Source organism: Myotis nattereri, assembly GCF_964212035.1.
Source record: "Myotis nattereri genome assembly, chromosome: 3".
Lineage (NCBI taxonomy): Eukaryota > Metazoa > Chordata > Mammalia > Chiroptera > Vespertilionidae > Myotis > Myotis nattereri.
This window is the reverse complement of record NC_138077.1, coordinates 60473-71242: the sequence shown is the minus strand read 5'-3', so window position 1 is coordinate 71242 and position 10770 is coordinate 60473. Positions and strand designations below refer to the sequence as shown.

At 50.0% G+C, this 10770-nt stretch overlaps 1 pseudogene across 1 annotated transcript; it reads right to left on the bottom strand.

The window, feature by feature from the left end:
• Window positions 1–377: 377 nt before the first annotated feature.
• Window positions 378–9989, bottom strand: LOC308516959 (histone-lysine N-methyltransferase PRDM7-like; annotated as a pseudogene). Its single transcript has 10 exons — window positions 9921–9989; window positions 9700–9823; window positions 9444–9551; window positions 8872–8960; window positions 5877–6033; window positions 5186–5287; window positions 4715–4986; window positions 4232–4299; window positions 2934–3127; window positions 378–455 (listed from the first exon to the last, which is right to left on the bottom strand). The product of its transcript is annotated as a histone-lysine N-methyltransferase PRDM7-like (transcript).
• Between the last annotated feature and the right edge of the window lie 781 nt (window positions 9990–10770).

Sequence of the window (10770 nt, the reverse complement as noted above, 5' to 3'; positions counted from 1 at the left end):
GCCTTGCACACACCCTCCAGGCTTGATTGTTACAATTTTTGACATTCTTACTCCCACAGATAATTTGCTTGTGTTCTTTGGATTAACATTCTGGCCTGTGCTGGGCTCTTCCTCCATTATTCTCTCATGCTCACTGGAGCTCCCTGTTTGTCCGTTGGGAGGCTTGAAAGAGGCCCTTGAAGTTCCCCTGTGCCTGATCCTTTTAAGAAAAGGTTTGGACGTTCCTTTGACCTCTTGACCTTCAGCTTTGTCATTCCAGCCATGTGGACCAGGATGTTGCTGCTGCTGCTGATTCTGACGCTCTGGGCCAGGTTCCTCCGACTGGAGGTGTTTTCCTGCAGATGCTCCTGGCAGAATCTCAGAGGGGTGATTGCGTTTCACATGTTGGCTGAGGAATGTCTGACTGGAGAAGGCCACAGAGCAGGAGGGACATGGGTGGATCTCTGGCTTTGGTTCTGCTGAAGGAGAAAGTTTTGGTCAGGGCAGGTGTGGGCAAGGCTGCCTGTGCCGTACGCTCTGTCTCCTGGTAAGACCCGTCCCGGAATCATTCTTACTGTGTTGACAGTGGAAGGTCTGCCTCCCACAAAGTGTTCCTTCACAGTCTACTTTTCTTTTTCTTTGTCTGCACTACATCATCTTCAGAAATCCAGAGACCCCATATCAAAAGTCTTTTCCACAGCCCTGGCCAGTGTGGATCAGTGGATAGAGCCCAAGCCTGTGGACTGAAAGGTCCTGGGTTCGATTCCCAGCAAGGGCATGTGCCTTGGTTGCAGGCTTCTCCCCGGCCTGGGCCCTGGTCAGGGCGTGTGCAGGAGGCAGCCAGTCGATGTGTTTCTCTCACATCGATATTTCCCGCTGTCTTTCCCTCCCTCTTCCATTCTCTCTCAAAATCAATGGAAAAATATCCTTGGGTGAGGATTGAAAAGAAAAAAGGTCTTACAGATCAAGGACCATAGAAGCCATTTCACTCCTTATATGGGTGGGACTATTGTGACCTTTCCATATACATGTATCTTCTAAGTCATGTTAAAGAGAAAAACCACAGGCCTGGCCAGGTAGCTCAGTGGTTGAGCATCAACCCATGAACCAGGACGTCACCAGTTTGATTCCTGGTCAGGGCACATGCCCAGGTTTTGTGCTCTATTCCAGCAGGAGGCAACTGATCCATGTTGATATTTCTATCTCTCTCTTCGTTTCCCTTCCTCTCTCTCTCAAATCACTAAAAACATTTAAAAATAGAGAAACCATAGGCCCCAACTAGCAATTGCTTCTCTCTCATTTTTCCACAAATCATAAAACGGAAATATGTCTTTCCTCTCACAGTATTCCTACTTGATTTCTTTCAGTGTTAGCCTATTTCAAATACAATAGGAAGTCCTGTTTCAAAATATCTCCCCAACCATGCTCTAGCCAGTTTGGCTCAGTAGATAGAGCGTCGACTTGGGGACTCCAGGGTCCTGGGTTCAATTCTAGTCAAGGGCATGTACCTTGGTTGCAAGCCCAATCCCCAGCCCTGGTTGGGGTGTGTGTGGGAGGCAAGCTATTGATGTTTCTCTCTCTCTCTGTCTCTCCCCCTCCCTTCTACTCTCTCTCTCAAAAAAAAAAATCATTGGAAAAATATCCTCGGGTGAGGATTAACAACAACAACAAAAATATTTCCCCAACCCTGCTTCTTACACTCCTGACTCCCGTCCCTCCCCAGCCAGTCCGCCTTCCTCTCTCACTTGGAGTTGAAATAATCTCGGAGGGGATTCCCCACTGAAGTTTATTTTCCAAAAAAATTAACAAAGCATAATTTTAGAACATGCCACTCTGCAGCTGAAAACTGCCCAATTGTCCCGTCTCACTCAAGGAAGTCCCCAGTATCTCAGCTTGGATCATAGGCGCTGTATTTCCAGGCTGCTAGGCATCTGTCCAACCTCCGGTCTTACCCTCTGTACCGAGACTGAGACGGGAGTAGCCCTCAGCCAGCTCAACACCCCACCTCTTTCCTTCCCTGCACCAGCCGCTCCCTCTGCCTGGGACCCTGTGCCACAGCTTTTGTAAATGTTGTCTCCTGAGAAAGCCCTTCCCTGACCTTTGGAATCCGACACATACACCCTACCCTCACACTGATCCCTAGGCACTTGTCCTGGGCCCGTTTTCTCCGAAGCGCTAACCACTGTGTAATATTAAGCACATGCACATGTGTCTGCCGGGGCTTCCCTCCTTCACCAGCCAGCTGCTCAGGAGCAGTGATTCTGACATCGTGTTAATCTGTATTTCCAGCTCCCAGAGCCCTGTGTGGCACCGAGTAGGAATTCACATGACAAGTCACTGAAATAATGAATGAATGCATGTTAACACACACATTTCATTTAGAAATATGCAGTAAGTGAAGAAGAAACAGCTAAAAGTGTTTAAAAAAAAAAAACCCCACAAACAACCACCTAGGTGAGAGAGATGGTAAGTGCCTAAAAACTTATTTTTTTGCCTCTAACCCTTTCAGAACTATATGAGGCTGTGCATTTTGTGCATGAAGTATTTTTAAAAATGGAACACAAATTGGCCCTGGCCAGTGTGGCTCAGTTGGTTGAGCATTGTCCCGTTCACCCAGAGGTAGCCAGTTTGATTCCTGGTCAGGGCGCATGTCTGGGTGGTGGACTTGATCCCCAGTAGGGGGCATGCAGGAGGCAGCAGATTGATATTTCTCTCCCTCTCCGTTTGTCTCTGTCTCTAAAACCAATAAAAGCATATTTTTAAAAATTAGAACAAAAATAAAAATATTAAAATTGTTCCTAAGAATCAAAGACCTATGTGATGAGCCATCCATTTCTGAAGCATCTGATTTGAAGCTTTGCTGACTCTAGAGTGGATTTTACTCTACTTGAGAGTTGGAGCATGAAAACTTCTAAGAATTCTTTCTTTCCATGTTGAAGAAGAGTGGTGCCCACCTCTCCTGGCCACAAGCTCTGTCTTCCACTTGCTGCCCCACTTGATGCCCAGCTCTTGGCCATACTCTTCTCCATACCAGACCAGCAGCTCACAGCCCGTCCTCACGACCCGGCAGGTTCGGTAGAAAATCTGCCTGCGATATTGAAAGGCCACCAGGTTCTGCTCTTCGTCATCCCGGGCGCAGTTCACATACCTGGCGTTGAGGCAGATGAAAGGAAAGAAAACCACAGGCGATGAATTTCCACTACCTGTCATATCGTGTCCAGCTCCTCACTGACGCGTAAGGCCCTCAGCACTGATGGCACCCACCCCCATGCTCCTGGGGAAACTTCTGTTCAATGTCCGAGCCTCTGTCACAAGGTCAGGAGAATTCCTGTCTCTAAGTCCTGCTCACAGTGCTCATCCTGCTTAATGCCATTTCCAAAGCCTCATTCCAGACTTCCCCACCAAACCTGGTGTCCTCTAGCTTCTCTAAGCTCTACGTCAGGTTCTGTGTCACACCACAGAACTCGGTGCTTGATCTAGCACTCTGCTTCCGATCAGCTCACATCATTCAACACTCAGCCCAAGTCTACCTTCTCTTCAGAGGCCTTTCTCGAGTCTCCCCACACTTTATTGAAGGCATCATTCAGTTGCCTCCCCCAGGTTCCCACAGAAATGTGGAGGTCTCTCTGTGTTAGAAAAATAACACAGAACAATAGTAGTTTATTCATAATCTGTGTCCCCTGATACAAGAGAGCCCTCAGGAAAGGGCCATGAGCACTATTACTCCGCCGGCTCCAACACCCAGTTGTAGTTAGAACTGAGGCTGGGATGATGTGCTGCCCTCACAGGTTTAGACTATCCTTGGATTAAGGCTATCTGGGCACTGGGAACTTATTGAAAAATAGGAAAACTATAGTTAAATATTAATGAAATAAAATTTTTCATGTCCATCTGCAGTAAGTCCTCCCTAGGGTCATGGATTGTGTGATCTGTGTAAGTAATGAATTCCTTCCTCTAACTTGAACATAGTAGGTGTTTAACTAATGTCCGTTAGATAAATCACAGAGCAATCCAGGGTCCGCAAGGTTTTCCCAGTCAGTGCCCAAAATGGAGACCTGTATTTTGAGGACATATGCTGTACTTTTACCACCTCTTTTCCTAAATGTCTCTTGATGTTCAAGATCACTGTATGGAGAAAAAAGGGGAACAGAGGACTGAGGGAGACCATTAGGGAGGCATGATGGGAAGGACAGACATGTGGGTTGTGAGGCATGAGTGTCCCCTCTGGCACCTAGAAGCCTAGTGACCTTACCTCATCCAGTTGGCCTGAGATGTATCCTTTCCGTCCACATACTCATAGCAGTTTCTCCCTTTGGTGATCTGCATTTCAGGAAAAGAGGTTAAAGGCCGTGTGTGTGTGTGTGTGTGTGTGTGTGTGTGTGTGTGCATAATAGGAAAATTACTTTACTCTATTGTCATCAAATCTCTTTCAGTCTGCATGGTGATTCAACTGCCAATGGTGATCACAGGATATTTTTCTTACTCATCATCTACACGTCGGAGTCAATTTGTCCACTAAGCAGGAGCCCCACAAGGGAGGAGTCTGTACCACTTTGCTCCCATTTACCCTCTGATCCTTAGAGAGGAGCTCCATGTTCATGCAAAGTCCGCTCAGTACACAGAGCTAACTAACCATATGGTCCCCATCCATGTCCCAGCATGTAGAAGGTGGAGGCCCCCCAAGCCACAGGAGGGCCTGGGAAGCCAGAGGACAGGGAAGAGGTAAACTTCTCACCAGCCAGGAGTAGCCACTGTTGGCTGTGGCTTCATCTTCTGTGATCTGACCCTCATAAGGGCCAAAGTGCAGGCCCACCGGCAGATCACATTCCTCATTCCACACTCCAAGCCCAGCCTCAGGGATGCCTGATGGTCCGATTCTCAACCCAGCGGGCAGAGTGAGGGCTGAGCGGTTGGCATGCCCCTTGTCCACGGCACTGTCTTTTACAAACGTAGGAGGCCCATGCACAGCACAGCTGTCAATGAAGAAGTTCTGACACTTCTCACAGTCTGGAGGCAAGAGCAACAGGGATTAGTCAGGGTGCAGTGCATGTTCCTGCACATGAAGAGCTTCAGAAAGAGCTCACATCAGTGAGCCTCAATCCTATATTCCCGGTCACGAGAGGAAGGGAATGATTTGGGCACCCATAGACCAGGTGAAATTATTGCATCAAGGACATAACATGCTCCTTGGTGAGGGTGAGCTTACAGAGGTAGTCATCGTCCTGGGGCTCGCTGATCTCTTGGTAGACATGGCCCTTTCTCTCTCGTAGGCTATACATCTTCACTTCGATCTCCTTTCTCCTGAGGTCTACATGAGAGAAGAGCTGGTGAACGAAGGGGGTCTGGAACATGAGTCCCTGTCTTGTCAGAAAACACACAATGTCTTCCCATCAAATGATCACCTGTTCTTTATAGTATCTGGTATTTTCCTCCATTAACTAAAAGACTAGTACGCCACACTGACTACCGATAGCTGATTCAAATTTAGTTTCTAGATGATCCCATTATCAGGTTCAACCTTCCAAGCTTTGGTCATTCATAAAGTATGTATTGAGGGCACATTATGTGTTAGGCACTGAGTAAAGACCTGGGCACACAACACCAAGAGAATATGGTTGCTATTATCACAGATGGATTTATTGGACAACTTGCATGTGTCAATTGTTTGAGATTTAATTTAATGCTTTCAAACTATATGTGTCCCATGTTTCCTTATGTTCACTGTATACATTAGCATTCAGGAGCTCAGAGAGTTTGTAAGATTAGCTCAAAGCTTCAGTGCTAACTCCAGTTTCAAATCCAGGCCTGTTGAAAGTCCACCCCACATACCTAGGCTATACTGACCAGCCTTTCTAGAGGAATTAGTGGAACTGAAATCTCCAAATTATTGAACTTACCCAATTTTGATCTAGGGTGCTGTCCGGAGGTACTTGCTTCTCCAGGAGGGGGCACTGGTTTCTGGGTCTGCTCTGAGCCACTTGTGGTCAACAAATTTGCTGTTCCTGACAATTCCTTCAAACTGGACTCATTACTTAATGGCGCCCTGGACTTTGCCTTCAGTGTGAAAGTCACATATTAAAAGGTAACATACATTTATTTAATTATGTAGGGTTTATGATATACATGACTTTAATGAACACTTCAACAACTCTTGGAAATACCTGGGAAGTATGAATATTAGAGGAAAAAGAAATGGCCAATGTGGGTTTTGAATCGAAGACTAGAACCATGCACCGTGCAAACTGCCTATATATCAGTGAGCTTCTGCAAGTCGGAAGTCTTAGTGCATTTCTCACTGCAGCATAGCAGAGAAGAACTGCGTTTGGAATCATCAGTCAGTGAAAGATGTAATCATGTATGGATGAGACAGTGGAAAGTGCATAAAACTATGGAAATTTTAATGAGCTTGTAAGTGGTTTAGAGATGAAGCTATGGATTAGATTGCACGCCCACCGATACTGTGATTTCAGACATACAATCAAACACTTGTATATGTCTGAAACCTCAGTTTCCTCTTCAGAAATGGTGATAGTTATAGTACCTACCTCATAGGGTTGTGGTAAGGTTTAAGTGAGTTTATTCACGTAGAATTCTTAGAGTCTGAAGCATTGTGAAGATAAAACCTGTGGTAGCTACTATTGTTGCTGATGTTATTAACGACTAAGATGATATTGGGCATTTTGTTGAAGAGGTCAGGAAAGGAAGGTGGCAGTTCCTAGGGTGCACTCTGATTTTTCCTCCTCTTCCCTGCATTTGCATCCAGGAGGAAGATTTTCTTTTCCACAGGATTTGGGAAATACTCACCTTCTGATGTTTATTCTGTTCCACTCTGAAGGCCACCCAAGAAGGTTTAGCTAAAAGATGGTGAGAAATCAATAATATAAATAATTTCAGAGAGGAAGGGAGAGGGCGAGGGAGATAGAAACATCAATGATGATAGAGAATCATGGATTAGCTGCCTCTTGAACACCCCACACCAGGGATCGACCCCACAACCTAGGCATGTGCCCTGACTGGGAATCGAACTGTGACCTCCTGGTTCATAGGTCGACGCTCAATCTCTGAGCCATGCCTGCCGGGTGAGAAATCAGTTTTGGTTGGTAATTGTTTCAAAATCTGGAGATTCTTATCTTTCAGAATTCTGAAGCAGAGAGTAATCCAAGGACAGATGAAGGATGATTGGAAAATGTTTTCTGAGGTTTCATTAGGCTTATGATTTTATTGGGAGCATCAGCTAATTTCCTTAAATGTTTAAAAATAGACAAAACCCCATCTGTACTTCATCCTCTGTTCAATATATATATTTAAGTTGGCCTAGCCTGGCTGGGCGGCTCAGTTGGTTGGAGTATCCTCTTGTACACCACAAGGTTTCAGGTTTGATCCTTATTGGGGCGTACACGGGAGGCAACGGATAAATGTTCCTCTCTCACATTGATGCTTCTGTCTCCCTTCTGTCTCCCTCCCTTCCTCTCTCTAAATTCAATGAATATCCTTGGGTGAGGATTTAAAAAATAAAATTGCCCTAAAAAGCAAAAAATAAAAAATTGGCCTTTCATGACACAAATATAATGACAGTCATGTAACTGCAAAGAAACTCTACTCTGTAACCCGGCCCTTTCTTCTCTCTGTCTTCACATTGGCCTTGTCCAGTCCACCTTGAACAAGGCACCAGGACCACCTTGCCTCCTTTCTTTCTTATCCTTCCTCCTTTGTACATTTGGACTGTGCCCACCTTCCCTAATCACTAGATTCTGATCAGCATCACACAATCTTAGGAACAAAGACCCAGGTCTATTCACCCCAGAAACAGAGTTTTGGGGAAGTTGGAGATAACGTCGTGACTTCAGCTATGTTTCAACCTCAGACCCATGGAACTACAGACCCTACCAATCAGACTTTCATGAAACCTGGCAGATGATGCCATGGCTGACATGGAACCTGATACAACGATGAACTACTTCCTACCCTGGCCCACAACCCAACCCCCTAACTACCATGAGTAATAATTTTCCCATATGTCCCCATGCAGGTCTTAGAGCACTGCTCACCTGTCAGACCTTCCTCCTTCTATGTGATGACAACTCTTCTGAATTAGTTATTTTTTACTCACTTTTATATTTTTGTATACTTGCTTGTTAATGTTCTATAACTATATAATTATATTATTATTCTTTATTTTGTTTTTTCCATCACCATTTATCGCCCTCGATTATTATTTTTTAATCCTCACCTGAGGATATATGTTTATTGATTTTAGAGAGAGAGGAAGAGAAAGAGAGGGAAACATGGATGTGAGAGAGAAACATCGATCAGTTGTATCCCATACACACCCCGACTGGGGATGGATCACGAAACCTTTTTGGTGTATGGGAGGATGCTCCAACCAACTGAGCCTCCTAGCCATGGCTATTTATTTATTTTTATTTTGAGAGAATGTTTATTAAAACTAGGGACAGTGAAACAAGGATAGAAGCAGCAGCAGGAGAGAGCTTAGGCTGGGCTGCTGTGTTGCTCTAGAAAGGGTAAAGGAAAGAGTTCAGCCTAGGCGGGCGGCTTTGGCTCATTGGAAAGTCATAGAAAAGGGGCCTTGGAGCCAGGTTCAGGGTGTGAGCCTGAGTGAGCTGCCGCTGCCCGTGCTCCCTGGTGCAAGTCTCCTGGGTCCCTTAGTTTAGGAGATGCACACCTAGGGGGGAAGTAGAGGTGGGAGGTAGAGGGATATATTAATATTAGAGCCCCAGTGCACGAAATTTATAAATTTATGCACTGCAGGCAGGGGGTGGGGGGTGGGGGAATCCCTCACCCGGGCCTGTGCCCTCTGTGCCCTCGGGGAGTCTGGGAGCCCTGCAATCCATCCCACCCTCTTTGGGGTGACGGGGAGCCCCCATTGATCACCCAGAGGCTAGTGGCCTGGGCCTCCCTCTCCAGGGCATCATGGGGGATGGTGGGGCCGGACCAATTGCGTTTCACAGGCCTTGGCTGGCCTGGCGCCAGTGGGTGTCATAGCCTGGTCATCTGGTGGGTCCTTCAGCTGGTCCACCCTGGATTTGCATATTATGGTTTCATTATTGTAGATTTGGGGGGTGGGTCTGGGTGAAGGTGAGCAAAGGGGGAGAAATGGGGGACCTCTGTGATAGTGTCAACACTAAATCTGTATATAATTATTGTTACACATTGAAAGAGGTTTTATGACCCTGGCCAGTGTGGCCCAGTGGTTGAGCCTCGACCTATGAACCGTGAGGTGGCGGGCCGGCAGGAGGCAGTGATGGAGGTTTCTCTCTCTCTCTCTCTCTCTCTCTCTCTCTCTCTCTCTCTCTCTGTAAAATAAATTATTCATAAAAAGGGGTTTATGTGAACAGCCCCTGGTGTGTAACTGCTCTGCCTCTTGCTCCTCCCCGGTAACTCCCGAGAGGCCGCCCGACCGACACCGGGTCGGGGTCAGGCAGCTGCGCGCCCTCCGCCCGCACCTCGCCGCCTCGGGGTCCACTCGTCATCCGAGTCCTCGGAGTCCTCCGCCCGGGGCCTGGCCGTCCTCCCGCGGCGACACATGAAGGCGGGTCGAGGGGCCCTGAGACCTGGAAGGAGAGAAAGAAAGAGTCTGTCCTGCGGGCGAAGAGCTGAGGGACGAACAGCAGAGCCAGCGCCGGGCGGGGCGGAGCCCGGGGCCCTGGACGGAGCCCCCGCCCCCCACCCCCGGCCCCCGCGGCGCCCCCTCCCGGTCACCGATGCTGAGCAGCGCCTCGTAGTTGCTCTTCACGTTGCGGTGCCGCGCTCGCTCCCAGGCGCCCATCTGCGCCCACTCCTCCCGGGAGAAGTAGACGGACACGTCCCTGCAGGCGGCCCTGGGCTGGGGGAGAGACCGTCCGTCTGTCCGTCCGTCCGCCCCGGCCCGAGGGGGGGCGCCCCGCCTCCACCCTGTCCCCACTCCCCGGGGACCCCCTCACCTTGGGCCTGCGCCCCGCTCTCCCCGCCTCTTCCTCGGGGCGCTCCTGCGGGTCCCTGTCGGGGTTCATGGTGCCGCCACCCGAGCCCCAGCCCGAGGCCGCAGTGCCTGTGGGAGGAGGAAGCGCTGAGGGGACCCGCGCCCGCCGGGCAGGGCGACCCCACCCCCGGATAGACCGGGACCGGGACCAGGGGCCGGGGCCGCGGCCATTAAGACCCACCAGGGGGCGCCTCCTTCCCGCCGCTGCTAGGGCGTCTCAGGGGGGACTGAGGGGCGCGGTCAGGGGGGTCTGAGGGGCGCGGTCCGGGGACTGAGGGGCGCGGTCAGAGGGGACTGAGGGGCTCGGTGGGGGGGCGTCTGAGGGGCGCGGTCTGGGGGGACTGAGGGGCGCGGTGGCGGGTCTGAGGGGCGCGGTCTGGGGTGTCTGGGGCGCGGCCAGGGGGGGTCTGAGGGGCGCGGTCAGGGGGGGTCTGAGGGGCGCGGTCAGGGGGGGGGACTGAGGGGAGCGGTCGGGGGGGTCTGAGGAGCGCGGTGGGGGGACTGAGGGGCGCGGTCAGGGGGTCTAAGGGGCGTGGTCAGGGGGTCTAAGGGGCGTGGTCAGGGGGTCTAAGAGGCGTGGTCAGAGGGGTCTGAGGGGCGCGGTCAGGGGGGACTGAGGGGCGCGGTGGGGGGTCTGAGGGGAGCGGTGGGGGGACTGAGGGGCGCGGTCAGGGGGTCTAAGGGGCGTGGTCAGGGGGTCTAAGAGGCGTGGTCAGAGGGGTCTGAGGGGCGCGGTCAGGGGGGACTGAGGGGCGCGGTGGGGGGTCTGAGGGGAGCGGTGGGGGGGGGGGGACTGAAGGGCGTGGTCCGGG